This window comes from Cyrtonyx montezumae, unplaced genomic scaffold, assembly GCF_038088225.1.
Source record: "Cyrtonyx montezumae isolate F1298 unplaced genomic scaffold, pur_monq_1.0 scaffold_13, whole genome shotgun sequence".
In the NCBI taxonomy this organism is placed as follows: Eukaryota; Metazoa; Chordata; class Aves; order Galliformes; family Odontophoridae; genus Cyrtonyx; species Cyrtonyx montezumae.
This window is the reverse complement of record NW_027071859.1, coordinates 19,225,899-19,241,523: the sequence shown is the minus strand read 5'-3', so window position 1 is coordinate 19,241,523 and position 15,625 is coordinate 19,225,899. Positions and strand designations below refer to the sequence as shown.

At 36.9% G+C, this 15,625-nt stretch overlaps 1 protein-coding gene across 3 annotated transcripts in view; it reads right to left on the bottom strand.

The window, feature by feature from the left end:
* Positions 1-15,625, bottom strand: part of DLGAP2 (DLG associated protein 2) — a 329,263-nt gene that overhangs the window by 137,193 nt on the left and 176,445 nt on the right. Inside the window, exon 1 of one of the 3 annotated variants that reach the window (XM_065730779.1) lies at positions 12,290-12,362. The exons of the other annotated variants lie outside the window; for them this stretch is intronic. The gene's annotated coding sequence lies outside the window, so the exon portion shown is untranslated. Of the gene's footprint in view, positions 1-12,289; positions 12,363-15,625 lie in introns of those variants that run through there. 3 annotated transcript variants of the gene reach the window in all.

Sequence of the window (15,625 nt, the reverse complement as noted above, 5' to 3'; positions counted from 1 at the left end):
CCAGAAACTTAACACACAAGTAAATCATATCAAAATACCAATAAATTATTATTTATCAAGAAAAAAATAAAAAAGAAAAAAAAAGGTATATCTCATTAAATCCCAGCTGATTTTCTTTTTTTTATTTTTTTCCTAGAAATGAAAGCAAAACAGATTTCCAAAATGTTTTATTCTGCGTGCACAATACAGAAGAACAACCCTTGAACAATTAGGCTGACATGAGATGCTTACATGCATCAGATACACTTGTCACCAGTACTTGGAACCAGAAGCCTTCCCTGCTGCCTACTTTTCCAAACTGTGTTCTTCATTGAGCCACAGATTTGGCAGCTGACAGTGTAAATTTCCACACTGGTCATGGCATCATGGCAAGACAAAACCATTGCCCTGGCCATGACCAGTCCTTTGCACTTCCTACACCTTAATCTTACCGGTTTTAACACAACTGAGTTAACCTGAGCCATTCTGCCCCAAGCTAAGAAGATGAATGTTACTCACCCCAAGCCCCTCTAGGATGTGACTCACCCACAGATCATCCAGGACAATAGGTGCGTGCTCAGAGCAAACCAAGCATCCCACATTAACCACATCTCAAAGCTTGGAGGGCAGGGTGTGAAAAAGGAGAAGGCCACTGCCCACCTTCACACCTACACGTGTAGGTTGTAGAGGGGCTCACACTTGGATCTGGAAACTCAGAAGTGAGAGGTTCTCACAATCATAGCAGTGCTGTAGGCCAAAATTCTCCACTGTCTAATACAAGGAAATCAGCCTTCAGAGCTTAACTACTTGCTCCAATGTAGATCTTGTGGATTAGCCCAGCTATACTCACACTCACTTCCATGCCAAGGTATAGTAATTAAAACTCACAAACCTGCAAATTTTATATCAGTGCTTCAGAATAATAGCAGTTGCTTTAGCAGTGTGGAAGGAAGTTGCACCAAGGCTGGTCAGAAGCCTTTACAGATTCGTAAAACTTCTATTTTTCATATGTGAAAATAAGGTCTTGAATATAGTGCTACCATGAGAACAGTTGGTACTAGCTTATATTTATATCTTGTCCAAGCATACACAAAACCTTATCTAGCACTCTTTGTATATCCAACACTGATGAAAAAATAGTTTTGACTTCAGCCACATAGCTATAAAAAATACCTAAAAGCTTTTAGCACATCTCTCTTTCAAGAAAAAAAAAATGATTTGCTTTATTATGGAAGTCAAGTAAGATTTTGTTATCCATTTGAGAAAGTTCCTGTTTATAAAATGTACTTTTCTCTCAATAAATACAAAAATGACTTTAAAGACATAAACGAGATTAAGACATACATTTTAATCATCTCCCTAACTCTTTTTGCAGAACTACCTCCTATTACATACCACTGAAGAGGTTTGCAAAAGATTGTGCAAACTCTATGCAATGTTTGAAAGGATAAAATGCAAAACAAGAGGTCAAGAAAGCACAGACAAGCTATGACCTTAAACAGTAAAATAAGAACACGCTTTCTGTAACTTTTCAGAGTTTATGAGGAGTGAATAAAATAACACCTATTCAAATCACAAAGTTCACTAATATCATTAAAAAGTTGTAACAATCAACAAACACATTCATAATTCACCTTGGCAGAAGTGCAGATCCTGACCCAGGAGTTCTGCCAATTTCTTAAATGGAACAATAACCCAGTTTCATTTTAGAGAATTAAATTTATTCTTCATCTTGAAAGATACCAGTGGATAATTGAGAAAAATCAGATGGAACATGCAAGAAAAGTTGTTTACAAGACAGTACTGGAAAGGCTTTAAAACTCTCATGTTAAAAAAAAATAAATCAGGTTATTCTGAGCTATCCTCAATCCAATTTTGAGCTAGATCCTTTTCTTTCTCCAGAATGCTTCACAGGGGGATGAATAAGTTTATCTTCCTGGTGCATGTGGGAGAGAAATAGCTGAGAGCTTCTGAGTTGCTGTCAAGTGTTATAGCTCGATTCAATTCAGTAACGTATACCAAAGGAAGAACTGCCCCTCAGTTTTGTGCAGTCCCAATGAAGGACATCTCAGCTATCTGGTGGCCACATGAGAAATGACTGCATTTGTCAGAATGAGAGAATACGTCAATCCAAGTACATGCTGTTGCTCAGGAATATCAGTACGGGCTCTGTTCATGTTTGTAAATGAAATTGGATAGGGAATATCATGCTGGCCTTGAGACAGGCTGACTCAACACTGCTCTTGCTTGTGTTGTGCTGCTTAAATCACCTCACCCCTATCTTCACCTTCCACAAGTAAAATGCCTGCAACAAACTGCTTCTTGGGAAAGATGCATGATGTACTTCTATTATTGAAACATGCCGGGGCACCTACACTGTAACTATGTGGATGGCCATATGGCACTTAGGACCTTGGCCCACTGCTGAGGCAATCACAAGTACTGAATAGCATGGTTCCCTCAGTGAGTATATGTGGGATTCAGATCAGATGCACTCAGAAGGGACGACCTACTCCTATACAAGAGCTTGGATGACTTACAAGGAGCAAAGGAAGGCTTGATTCAGGAAAGTTGAGAAGAAAAACAGCTTTTATTACTAATTCTTCCTCTGGGTTTATTAAGGAAAATCATAGCAGTGACCCACAAAATGCTTGATAGTACACTGTGCAACTCTTGCATCAGTGGTGTTCATGGTCAGAATGTGCAACTCAGTTGCACAACTCAGTTGCACAAGGAATGCATTTGTTCTTGGAGCTTCTTTGACTTGAAGGCAGCACAACCGAAACAACTATTGAGGCAAATGGAAGATGAAGAGTTTAGAGAAGATAAAAGCTTTGTTTAATGAGGTTATTCCACATAATGAGATGACAGAAAAATAATATACCTTTTAAGTGGAAAATGCTTCCTGGATTTTTATCTTAAATGTGGTAGTGAATGCATCTCCACATTCACAAAAAAATTGCCTTCTCATAATTTTCATCTGTTTTACTTGGATCACAATGCTTAACAAATACAGGCAAAATATGTTTTGCTTGGCTTGTTTCTTGTCTCTTGCAGATAGATAATCCTCTGTTTATTTAGCAACTATATAATTTAATAAAATAATGTCATGAGGAAAATACGAGTTTCAAATTCCATTTTCTGATATCAAGACAAATATAACACTTTTTTATTGAATAAGAAGTGAACAGCAACCATGTATCTTGCATAGTGTGGAAAGTGAGTCACAAGAATGTAGGTAATTCTCTGCAGGGAAAAATGATGTTTGGCTGGATCCAGTGAGAATGTTCTGTAAGGTAATATGAAATTTCATTTTGGTTAAAACTCTTGAGGGAATGAACATCTGAAGCCTATTTTAATATTGATTATTGCTTAGTACATCTTAATTTGCAACAAAAATGATGTAAAGGGGACAGGAGATGGGCAGGGTATGAATTACAACATTCAGGATAAACAATATTTTTCAGCAGCTACATGTGTTTAAACATGTCGATGATAGACAAATCAGTTTCAAGGTTGGTATCTTCCTAATTATGCTGTAATTGAAAGATTGATCAGTTAATGATTATCAAATATATTTCTATGGATGGAATATTATTTCAAGATTTGATTCTGGGGATTACCGCCCAATGCTGTTTTTAAAACAACAGCAAAAACTGATGTGGAATGAAATATAAACATTTCTCTGTTAGAATAAGATGTCACAAAAACTGTATATGAAGTGCTTGTATTAAAAAAAAATGTGAGCTATTGTTCCCATAGAAACAGGCAACATATTTTAGCTAACATAGATGCTTTCCATTCTAGGGACTTCATTGTCATCGCTGTTTACAAAATACAAAAGTAATTCTTCTAAGACTCTGACATGGTAAACAGACAAAACATCAGAAACCTACTGAGGAAGGTGTAGCTTTCATTTCAGATGTGCTCAAATAAAATGCTTCTTACCCTTCTCACCTGAATTTCACAACATTCCCTCCCACCTTCAAACCACCATGTAGTAACCAAGTTCTCCTTATAGTGGAGGTTATCCAGTGAAAGGCACCTGATACTGGCCTGCCTCTAGGCTAGTCTGCTTCTTTCTAGAATGAACCAAAGCTTTTTCAGTGTCAGATTCCCTCTTTCTCTCCTTCCTCTTCTCAGTTACCAGAAAAAGACTCACTTCAATGCATGGAGTCAGCACAACATATCTGGGGCACCTGTTAAGCCTTGTATTGAGCCTACACACATTACTAATTTAATATGCTGCTGACACATTCCCATAGCTGCAAGTGTTTTGCTTCCCAAGTGGTTCTGTGAATCTCACTAATAATCTGAATAAAGTGTTGTTTTCAAAGTGTTTTTAAAACATTTAACTCTACAGTTTTCAATTAAATAACTTTAAAGAGACACCAGAACTTATGATTTCATTAAAGGTGTCCTGAAATTTCACACTTGAGTAGCTGCAGTTTAAAGGGAAGGACTGGGGACCATCAATTTGTATCTACTGGAAGTTTAGCACTGCCAGTCTGCAATCCTTTCCCTGCAAAGAATAATGTCTCATGGTTTTTCTTGGTAAGGCTGGAATTCCCTTCTAGAAGAGAAATCTAATTGATGTCAGCAAGTGAATTACCACCTGTCCACAGGTAACTGATGCTTTTGAAAGCAAGTGGTATTGGCCAATGCATTTGATAGACTTTGTAATGAAGTTCTGTTTTCAGCCCCTTGCAGGGGCACTAAGGCACTTACATCCTCAAATATCTTCCTTCCTCAACAAATATGTGGAAATTAAAGGCATTAAATGGTTAGCTTCACAAGTGAGAATTATGCACAAAGCAAAGATGCAGACAATTTATCTGACTGAAGGTATTTTCTCATTTTGGTGAGCTGAGAAGTGCAGTAAAGATAGGAGTCAATAAGAGGCAGCTAAAAAAGCAGCTGTGGTGATGGGGCAGAATCTCCTGTTCCGAGGGCAGGGAGCACAAAAGTTTGACAGCAACAATTTGTGACTCAGTGTGGGAGATGCAATAAACACTACTCATGAATTTCCCCTTAAAAAAAAAAAAAAAAGGACATAGTAGCCATGGCAGCCAGGTGGGGTGTTCTTGGTTTTTTTTTTTCCAACTACAACACAGTATGTGCCTTTTTCCAGACAGAGGTGTTACAACACCGAGGAATAACCTTCTGCTTACTTCCACAGTACAGGGTACAGAAAGGTACAGAACCTGCCTATTAATTCATTAACACCAAGTAAGAGTGCATGATCCAGCACTCTGACGATGCTACGTTTGACTGATAAAATAAATGAAAAGCACTACACTTACCACAGTAATTATTACAATACAATTTTTATCCTGCAGCTGAACATATAAAATAAGTGAGCACTGGGTTATGCTACTTGAATACTGCACCAGCATTTATCGTCCTACACATGGATCCTGTATTTTCCTGTCACAGATTTCATGCCAGCAATTTCATGGTCTTAGGCTGCCAGACAAGTTGACTGTGCCTGTCAAACTACAAAAACAGTAAATATCCCACTTCTGCAAAATATCATCAAGGGATAATGACCAAGACTGTAAAAACACCATCTCCATATTAACTGTCAGTGCTTAGTCTTCCATTAACATCAGTCACATGTAAGTCATGGATCTTGATAGATAAGACTCACACTATGCCATTCAACATTTCTGGTTATATGAATCACAACCACATTAGGTAGAGAAAAATATGGAAAAATACTAACTGAAACAGAAAAAAAAATTCAAAAGTAGAATTTAATTCAACATCATATTAATACATGACGGTAGATGACATTTGAGCACTGTTTAAAAATTTCAAAATAAGTTTATATAGCTTATTATGGCTTATTCTTGTTAACTGCAATGAAAAACCTGATTGATGGTTATGCAACACATTAAACGTATTCAGATTTTGTTGTTCTGCAGTGAATTAGTGTTTATTTTCCTTGGCATAGCTTTGGTAGTTCACAGCTGAGTCCTAATTACAAAAGAATTTAAAAACTCAAGGTCTTAAATAAATGTCAAAAATGTAATTAACAATTTTTAAAAGTATATGGAGTTGATATTTATCTGGACAAAGCCATTTCAATTTATACAATTATTTTAGAACTACAATACAAAAACGACTACTTAAAAATCTACCTTGTAGTGTACACTAACAACAAAAATTCATAAAGATGCTTTTGCTTCATCACTAATTGGTAACTGAGGACCATAATGGTCATGATTCATATGGTGTCCTGAAAAACAGATGCATATCGTAGAAAAATATGTGCTGACATGCACTGCTTATTTTGTAAAGTACTCGTGATATAACCTTCATCTGTTTCAGGATGGCCTAAACGTGGAACTAGGGAGCAGAACTGGAAAGTATATAATCACAGTTAATTAGAAACATCGTCATTGCAGTGTTTCATACATGACTATTTTCAGTAGCTACCACCTGAAACTTTCCAAGCTGCTTAGAAACTATATGCTAAACTACTTTCAGTTTAGCTGTGAAAAAGGCTATGTTTTGTCCACAGAATGAAAAAGAGAGAAAGGTTTTAAGTGAGGATCACAAGACGTCCAGCTTTAACTTGCGAGTGTCAGAGATCTGTCTCAGCCTTAAGACCATTCCGATTACTTCCTGGGCATGATGGAGAAAACAGCCAACTGCTTTTCTCAGAAACACAGAGCCTAGTGCAAAATTGGAACAAGACATCTTTTAATACTAACTACAATGGAAAGCTCAATAGCTGTGCACAGTACTTCATAGATCTGTCAGAATCTATAAAAACTCCACATTTTGGCAGATTAATGTCAAATTTATGCCTTGAGCCAACATGGTTGTCCTCTTTTCAATTCACAATCTAAATTATCCTCCTCAAGGATTTGCCTATGGCTATAATTCCAATTTAATAACTTTCCTCATGTGATTTCTTGTAGACGATAGAATTAGTTTTAAACGCCGAATATATTTCTTTTTGGAGACTTTAACATTTTAGCCTTCATTTGACCTGTTTCTTTTCACATTATGAAGTGCTGGGGCTATTTAATATGTTCTGCAGCATAATAGGTTCACAACAATTTCCAGCAGCATCGCAGGCTAAACATACAGCAAGAATAGTTGAATGACAGATTAGAAAAATCACTGCCTTAATAGACTCTTCAGTACAATGTGACAAGCCCAATATCATAATTACCGTTGCCCTTGCAGCTCTCAAGTAATTATGTTTCAGATTTTATTTTATTTTTTTCCTAAAAAGAAATGTTTAATTAAGAAAGAATCAAGTCATGAATTGATGTATTTGTAAATCAGAGATACATCATGTAGCTCTGTAAAAACTGGTAGCCAGAGTCCACATCTATTTTTATTTCCTTTTTTCTCCATTTTATTTCCTTTTAATTCTGCTTGGTGGTTATAAATGAGGTATATAATTACTGTGATTCATCTTTTACCCTTAACATGAAGCACCCCAGAGCACTTAAAGCCATAATTAATAAAACATTTTAAAAAAGAATAAATTAAAAACACAACTAAAAATTCAACCTTTAACTTGATATTAAACATGATCAAGATCTGCACAGATCTTATAAAGAAGAATGTTAGGAATGTTTTAGAAATGGCTAAGAAATAAAATGTATGTAGTTACCTGTACATCTACACCAACAGTCACTTAGTTCTTGTAAAAAATAGTAAAGTTCTTGTAAAACAGTAAAGATCGAAAGAAGTGAGTTCAAGTAAATCTGAAGAGTAAAATAAGTTCATGCGGTTTTATCACAAAGCACTTGTGATGTTTATCTCTGTGAAAGCCCTCATTTTCAAGGATGTACATATGGCTCCAACTAAATCTGAAATTACCTCATTTTTAAGAAAAGTTAGCATGCTTTTCACATGCCTTCTTACCTGTACTTAAAGGGTAAGATAACAGGTGAAACCGAGGACACAGAAATCAATCTATAAGTAACGGACTGAAATCTATACAACTGCCAGATTCCTACATTTAACCTTTTTTTTTTTTTTTCTTATCTCTGGATAGGAGCCTGCAATCTAGAGCAGGACATGACAGTGATATGCACAGCCCAGCTACTCAGTGCACATCCCAATTCCAGGAAAGGTTTGCTCCATGACCTGCAAGCCTCTGTCCACCACCCACCCAGAAGGGGCTGACTCCAGAGTTACCCAGCTGGGACTCATCAACTTGTTTGGACTAGAAGACTGAAGGAGCTTGGAAACAGAAAAAAATCTCCAAAGAAAGTTAAATCAATTTGGCAGATACTTTTATCTTTCCCTCCCTTCTTCAAATTCACTTACCAAACTTTCTGTTAGAGAATGTCTGTTTTCCTACTAGCAGGTTCATCTGGCAGTCTGCTGGCCTATGCACTGCTAAATCCTACTCCAGACTGAAGGCAATAGAAAGACAGTGATCACATGAGCCCTCTCATCATTTTCACTTGAGAATAAAAAGTCAAGAGGCATAAGTGTTTAGTCCTGTTCTTTAGTTCTGTTAATGAAGCCAAATAAGAAATGTATAAGATGTAATGCAATAGATGAAAGATGGCTTATTTCTTGTTTCTGCAACCGTTTCTGACAAAACAGGAAAATGATTTACTCTGTTCAGTTTTGGGCAACTCAATACAGAAAGGACATTGAGGTGCTGGAGCAAGTCCAAAGGGCAACAAGTCTTGTGAAGGGCCTGGAGAATATGCCCTATCAGGAGTGACTGAAAGAACTGTTGCTGTTCATTCTGGAGAAAAGGAGGCTTAGGGGAGACCTGAAAGGCAATTGCAGTGAGAGCGGGGTTGGACTCTTCTCACTGGTGACAGGACAAGGTGAAATGGCCTCAAGTAGCACCAGGGGAGGTTCAAGTTGGATAACAGGAAAAACTTCTTTACAGAAAGGGTTGTTAAGCACTGGAATAGGCTCCCCAGGGAGGTAGTTGAGTCACCATCCCCAAATGTGTTTTAAAACCATCTGGATGTGGTGCTTAGGGACACACAGTGAGTTGTTAGAGTTAGGGTATTATGGTTAGGTTGCAGTTGGACTTGATGATCCTAAAGGTCTTGCCCAACCTGAGCAATTTTATGATTCTATCAGACAGAGCTCAACTGTCAATGACTTTTTTTCAGTTTACTAACTCATAATGCTCCATCCTATTGCTTACTAGCTTTCATTTCATTTCTTTCTAATCAAGACTGTCCTCAGCATATATATATATGTATGTATTCAAGCTGAAATATTCTGCTCTTTCTGAACTTGATGCAAATCAAAACTAGTGGCAACAAAATTCAGAAGGAAAGTTAGAAAAAAAATAATTGAAGCTAGCCTTCAATTCCATGGGCAGACAACTCCCTGGGCAAAATCAAGAAGACAGCTGGCCTGAAGCATCTCTGAAATAATAATTTCTCCAAATTTGTTCTATAAAGATCTGCCACCTCTAATCAAACAACATTGAACTTTGATATTCTGTTGTTGATACTCTTGGACTAAATTCCGTTCAGTGTTATTTGTTCTAAAATACCCAATCTTCATTAATATTGAACCCGACCTTAAACATGCTTTGGGCAAAGGCAGGAAAAAAGGATAAACAAGCTGAGGACTTTCTGCACTTGTGACTGAATGCTGCAGTAACTACAAATAATATGGCTGAGCAGATACTTAACAGATAAACATAGATTTCAGCCAAAAAAACCCAGAACAGGTATAATGAATGAGATGTCCATTTAACTTTTAGACCTGGCAAATCTGTGAATAGGAAAGTGCACAGTTCAGTAGGCAATTAACTAACCTGTGAAATGATGCTCATTATGTGGTCAAAGTGTTACTTCTGGAAAATGAGCAGGTCGCCAACCAACTTCCTTGATCAGATACACTCAGGGATTAGAATGGATATTTCGGGTTCACACTCAATTAGCATTTGAGACCCTCTTTCTGTAAACACTTTCTACATCACAGCAAGTGCCAAATTCCTGCCATAGCTTGAGCTACTATGCAAAGACCTGAGAATGCTAATTCTGTTGGCTCTACCCTAGGTCTACCATCAGTGTTGGAGACAACATTCTATTCCCCAGAATATACTAAATGACTTTCAAAAATAAAACAAAAAAAGATCATTTTGAAGTTGAGAACTTGCATAACATTGCTGGTAATAAAGAATTGTTAGAATAAGTAGCCAGCCACAGCTTTGGCACTGAGGTATTCCGCAAAACTTCAATCCTATTTAGATGAATTGCAATAAAACAATATTCATCATTAACACACACAGTGGAAACCAAAGTCTATGGATCATACTGAACAATTTGGATACTTTCGTTAGGAATGATAGTAAGAAAAGGAGAAAACACATCAGACACGTTGAAGTGGAATTAAAATAAAATACAAAAGAGAGGTAGAAGGCATGTTTTGACTACTTACTGCAGATTTCTAACTCAGCTGACATCCTATTAATACATATGTGATTCAGAATATGAATCCACGGGCTTAATTCACAATCAATGTAAAGCAATTCAGGCAACCGCTATTAACTTTCCTTTCCACAGAGTGCCTTTTCTTAACCTATTAAGAGGCACATTCTTAACCTATTGAGTTAATACAAGATGTTAGATATAGGGATGTTTATGAATTACAGCATAACTCAGTGTAGCAATTAGTACCTCAGGGCATTTGTGGTTCCAAGGACCTGAGTTCACATCTGAGCATGCGTGAAAAAATAACAGAACTGAAACACAAGCTTTATTGATTTAATAATATCTATTGTTGCCTCTGTCTACAAGGGAAGAGAGCCATTCTCCATTTCACCTAAGGAACTAGCCTACTGCCCAGAAAAAGAGCACAAGAACTGTATTCCCACAAACATAACCATGAGTGAGCAGCCCACTTCCAATGACTCTCCCCTGCAAGTCAAGGTTCCTTCAGTTTGACCTTGATATTCACTGTAGTTTATGCCGTTATTCAAAGACATTAATACAAACTACATAACTTTTTCTCCAAGATTCCTAAACTGTGCCTCTTTTCTTCAATACTCATGAAAAAAATGTTTTAAGGAAAGTAAATTATTGCTTTGGACACACTACTGACAGAGTCTGGATACACTGTCACCACCAAAATGTGTTTTAGAGCAGGCAAGCACAAGACTTCCAAAATGCGGTGACAAAGGACTTTGGTTAGACCCACAGTATGGGAGATTCTGCTCCAACTGGCTGTTTTTGTGGCACATTTATCATCCAGATACATAATCCTGAAGGCCAGATCTCTCACGGTTCTGCCATGAAAGCACTGATGGGATGAAGAAAGAATGTAATTACCTGAGTTGTTTGGTAAGAACACTCAGGAAAGGCACTACTGTGCCTTTTGTCACAGTAAACAGCACTGTATTTTCTGTTTAGCAGGATCATGAGAATCAGGGTAAGATTTTGCATGACATGCTTTGAAGTCCCAGCCATTTTTTTTTTCTTCCTGCTCCCAAGACATACATGCTGGCTTTTCTTCCTTCCTCTTTGGGACAGTGATCACCTCAAAATGGCTGGTGGCCCCACAGGTTATCAGCAGATTGGAACAAGTTAGATTTCATGTACTGCAATAATGAGCATTCCCATGCACCTCAGATCTCAACTGTTAGACTTGATCCTCCATCTAACATGGGGAAATCATTCATTCCTAGTCAGTCAACTACCTTTTGGATCACTGTTTGTACTGCCTGACACAGACAGTCAATGCAACCCGATCTGGCAATTCCAAATGTACATAAATGCTTACCAAAGGGAGAGAGGAAGGAGGTGTAATATTAAAAAAAAAAAAAGAAAATCAATGACTTTGTTTCTATGCACAGCATTTCCAAAATTTTTAAATGAACAGATTCTCTATAGTTCTCATGGGTTAAAAAAAAATGAAGTTCCTATGACAGCTATCAGGAAAACAGTCTTACAGTGTGAGATTTGAAGAGGACAACACATCCAACTTACCAAAGCAAGAGTTGAAAAGTGACTTTATTGCTACGTATAAATTTTTAGTTGTAGTAGGGGTGTTGAATTTGTGCTGGTTTATAGATATGGATGAAGCAAGTATCGCAGGTCAGAAACTTCATTGGGCCAGGTGGCACAGCCATAAAAGGTGCACAAGCTTCTGTGCACACAGGCTTTACGACAGGTCACTGTAAATAATCAGCTTTTCATAGACAGAAAACATATCTGGGAAAAGTAGACTTTTCAGTCTTATGGACAAAAGCATAGCAGTAGGAAGATTGGCAACTGAAATTAGACAAATGCAACCTTTCCACAACATTTCAATCTCCTAGCACTAAGGGTAATTAAATATTGGAACGGCTTACCAGGGGAGCTGGTGGACTCGCCATTGCTTGGAGTTTTAGGACGAGAATAGATATCATTGTAAAAGAGATGCTTTAATCCAGCTTCTGGAAGTTCTCAACATGCCCATAACACTTGCAGCTCTGCATTAAGACAATGACTATAATCAAATCTTGTACTTTAAGTTTTCAGCTGATCAACTGCAAGGGTTATAAAGAATTTATTTTTTCCTGTGACATAAAAACATACATTTTGGTTTGACTTATGTCCTGGTCTGTCTCTGAAGTAACAGAGATCGCCCACATCTACAGAAAACATGGACAAAGTTGATACTGAGGGAAGTGGTGACAGGGAAAGTACTTTTCCCTAGTCCGAGCAGTCGTATCCTAATGTGAGTTCACATGCTTTGAGTTTGAAGCCACCTGGATGCAAATCCCTTCTGAAGTGGGAACTATGTAATCAGGTCACTGCAGAACCAGGTTTGATTTGCGTGCCCAGCAAAGGGCCTGGCACTCGTTCCTCTCAGCACTGCCCTACCACAGCCATGTGATTTTTGGAATGGAGCCATCACATGCTTGGCCCCTGCAGAGAGCACTGGCAGAGGGTCAGATGGAAAACTATTGGCTCACCATACTCCTAGAGGTTTTTTTATTCAGTCTTGCTGGATTGACTCAAAGAGAGCAAAGATGAGATAAACAGAAATCTCACTGGACTTGTTTTGCTTGTTCAGTGTGAGATCTAAATCATACATTAATACACTAAGATCATCTGGGCATATCTCATCTAATTAAATCATTGATATTAAAGAAGCATAAGTAGAACCTTGATTCTTTCTGTCTCCTGAAAAGTAACATGCTTTAGCCTAACTAGTTATAATATTTAAGCACGAGTGTCACAATTGATTTAGTTGTCTGATTTCTATTATAAGTAGACACCTAAGCATCACATTTGGCATTTAATTTAGTTACACCTGTAACCGTACAACCTTCAATATTATAGCAGAATACTGTCATGACTTGGGATATAGCAGAATACTGACTTAATTATTAAATGCTAGGAAAGTTGAAGACAAGACAGGACATTCTGCTGCTATCACAGCTCTGTGTGAAAAGAGTAAGTCTGTAACAAAAAAAGAAAAAAGCAAAAAATGAGAAATAGTTCTTCTAGTGATTTCTGCGAGCTGCGCAGCGGCATCTTCACTCTGTGAGTCTCCAAATGAGCATCTATTTAAACCAAACCCCACATTTCCAGGCTTTTATTCTTCACATCTAACTATACTATTCTTCTACATCCCTTTGACAATGAGTATGATTCAAAGATTTTTCTGTCTGGGCTAACCAATGGGCCATTTGATGGAGCTATGCACAGGTAAGCCTGGAATACAATACAGGAAAATAATTCACCTGTTCTGTAATTCAGGACATCTTCCACATAGAATAAAGATGATTTCTCTTTCCCATAATTCTATAGCATACGCATTAGTGTAAGGCTCGGTTGTCAGAATCGGTCATGATTTCTACCTTAGGATTGCCGTATTTCAAACTTAGAATCAGACATACCTCAATAGCACTATCTAGTACCATAAAATACTTACGTTAAAAAAATAAAAAAGAAAGAAAGAAAGCAGACTTTATTTTTAAAAAAGAGGAAAAACAAGATATACCGAAGCTGCTCTGCTCCTTTACATGTCTCTCTCAGTAATGCACGCAAATATAGCAATCATGAAAATCAGTTCTACACAATGCCCACTTTAAGCGGTACATGATCCCATGAAAATGCTGCCTCAAATCAAACCAGACTACTCAAAATAAGTCTCCTCATCTGGGATGAAAATGGCAAAATCTGTGCTTGGGGTGTTCTGACTTCTTGAAAAGACATCTCTTGGGCTGTTGTTGTACTTGAGTATAAATAGCCCTGACAGACTGTACTCAGACATGCTCCACACTGCAAACAAATTCCATGATGAACTTCTAATCTTTTTTTTATTATTATTTCTTCTACTGAGATTCCTACAGCATATCCAATGCCCGCAATGCAGAAACACTTGGAAAACCTGAAGTGAAGCTACTGTCATATGAATTTTAAACAGTACTGTTTTAAAGGACAATTGAAGGAGAAATATCATATTATGCAGCAGATAAATTAGAAGCCAATTGCATAACAAAGATCAGTACATTTATAACAACAAATATCATCACAAATTGTGTTTAAAAACCTCTTTGGGAAAAGAAAATTATGGAAGCATCTGCATCTTTCCAAAAAGTAAGAGATGTGCCTTATCACAGAGTGCTCATTTATGTTCTTACCGAGCCACAACTTTGACTTGAGAAACAGAGAAATTCACATGATTACTGAGCATCAATTTCTTTTCTCTTATATTTCTGCTGAAAACTCCCCAACTCAGAAGTTTTGAATTGTTATGCTACCATGGCTGCAAAAATCTACAGGTTTTAATTAATCAAGTAGACTGTTTTTAAAGTTAATTTCCATGCAGCATTAAAAAATGACATAATTAACATCACTGTGTTCTCCTTCATTCTTGATTTTCTACTGAAAATGATTCTCTTATTGTTCAAAACCCATTTCCTATACATTTATGATAAGAGAACAGATAACTGTAATGATTCCTGAATGTTAGCTTTTCTTAGCCACTATTGGGTGCTTTTATTTTTCTGTTCAGAATCACATGTCAGGTTGAATAAAATGATAATATTTTCATTAGAATTTGATGTATTGGATCAATGCATTTACTCCCTTGGTTGGTTTAATATCAAAGATACTGTGGTTAATATTTAAAGCAGTCTTTTAATTCTACTTTTTTCAACTAGTGCATGTAATAGCTATCTCTTCTTCATTTATCTGTAATTAAAAATAACTAACAACAGAATTTTGACATGTAAGAAAATGCTGTAAGAATCACACGGATTAAATTTTAATACCTCCCTTCCCTCCCCCTCCCCCTTCCCCCACCAATAAACTGAATAAAGGCAATTTAAAACACACAAATAAAATCTAATCTAACTGTCCACTTTACCTGGAAATGCATGCCCTGTTAGAGAATCCAAATCTGAAATTAAAACAGTGAAAAAATAGTCTTTAATTTAATATTAAAAAAACAAACCAACAACAAACCTGGCACCAAATAGGACATTAATATGAACGTGAAATTTGATTCAAAGGTATGAAAAACAAAAATATTACACTCAGCATTACTTTATATAGCCTTCCCACTCCATCACTTTGTTCAGAGCTAAAGACTAAAGTCTTGAATATTTTGAGAAGTTTCTTTTATATGAGGAAGAACTCTTTTTTTACATTTTTACACTTCTTTAAATGGACATCTCCTTTCAGAAGCCATA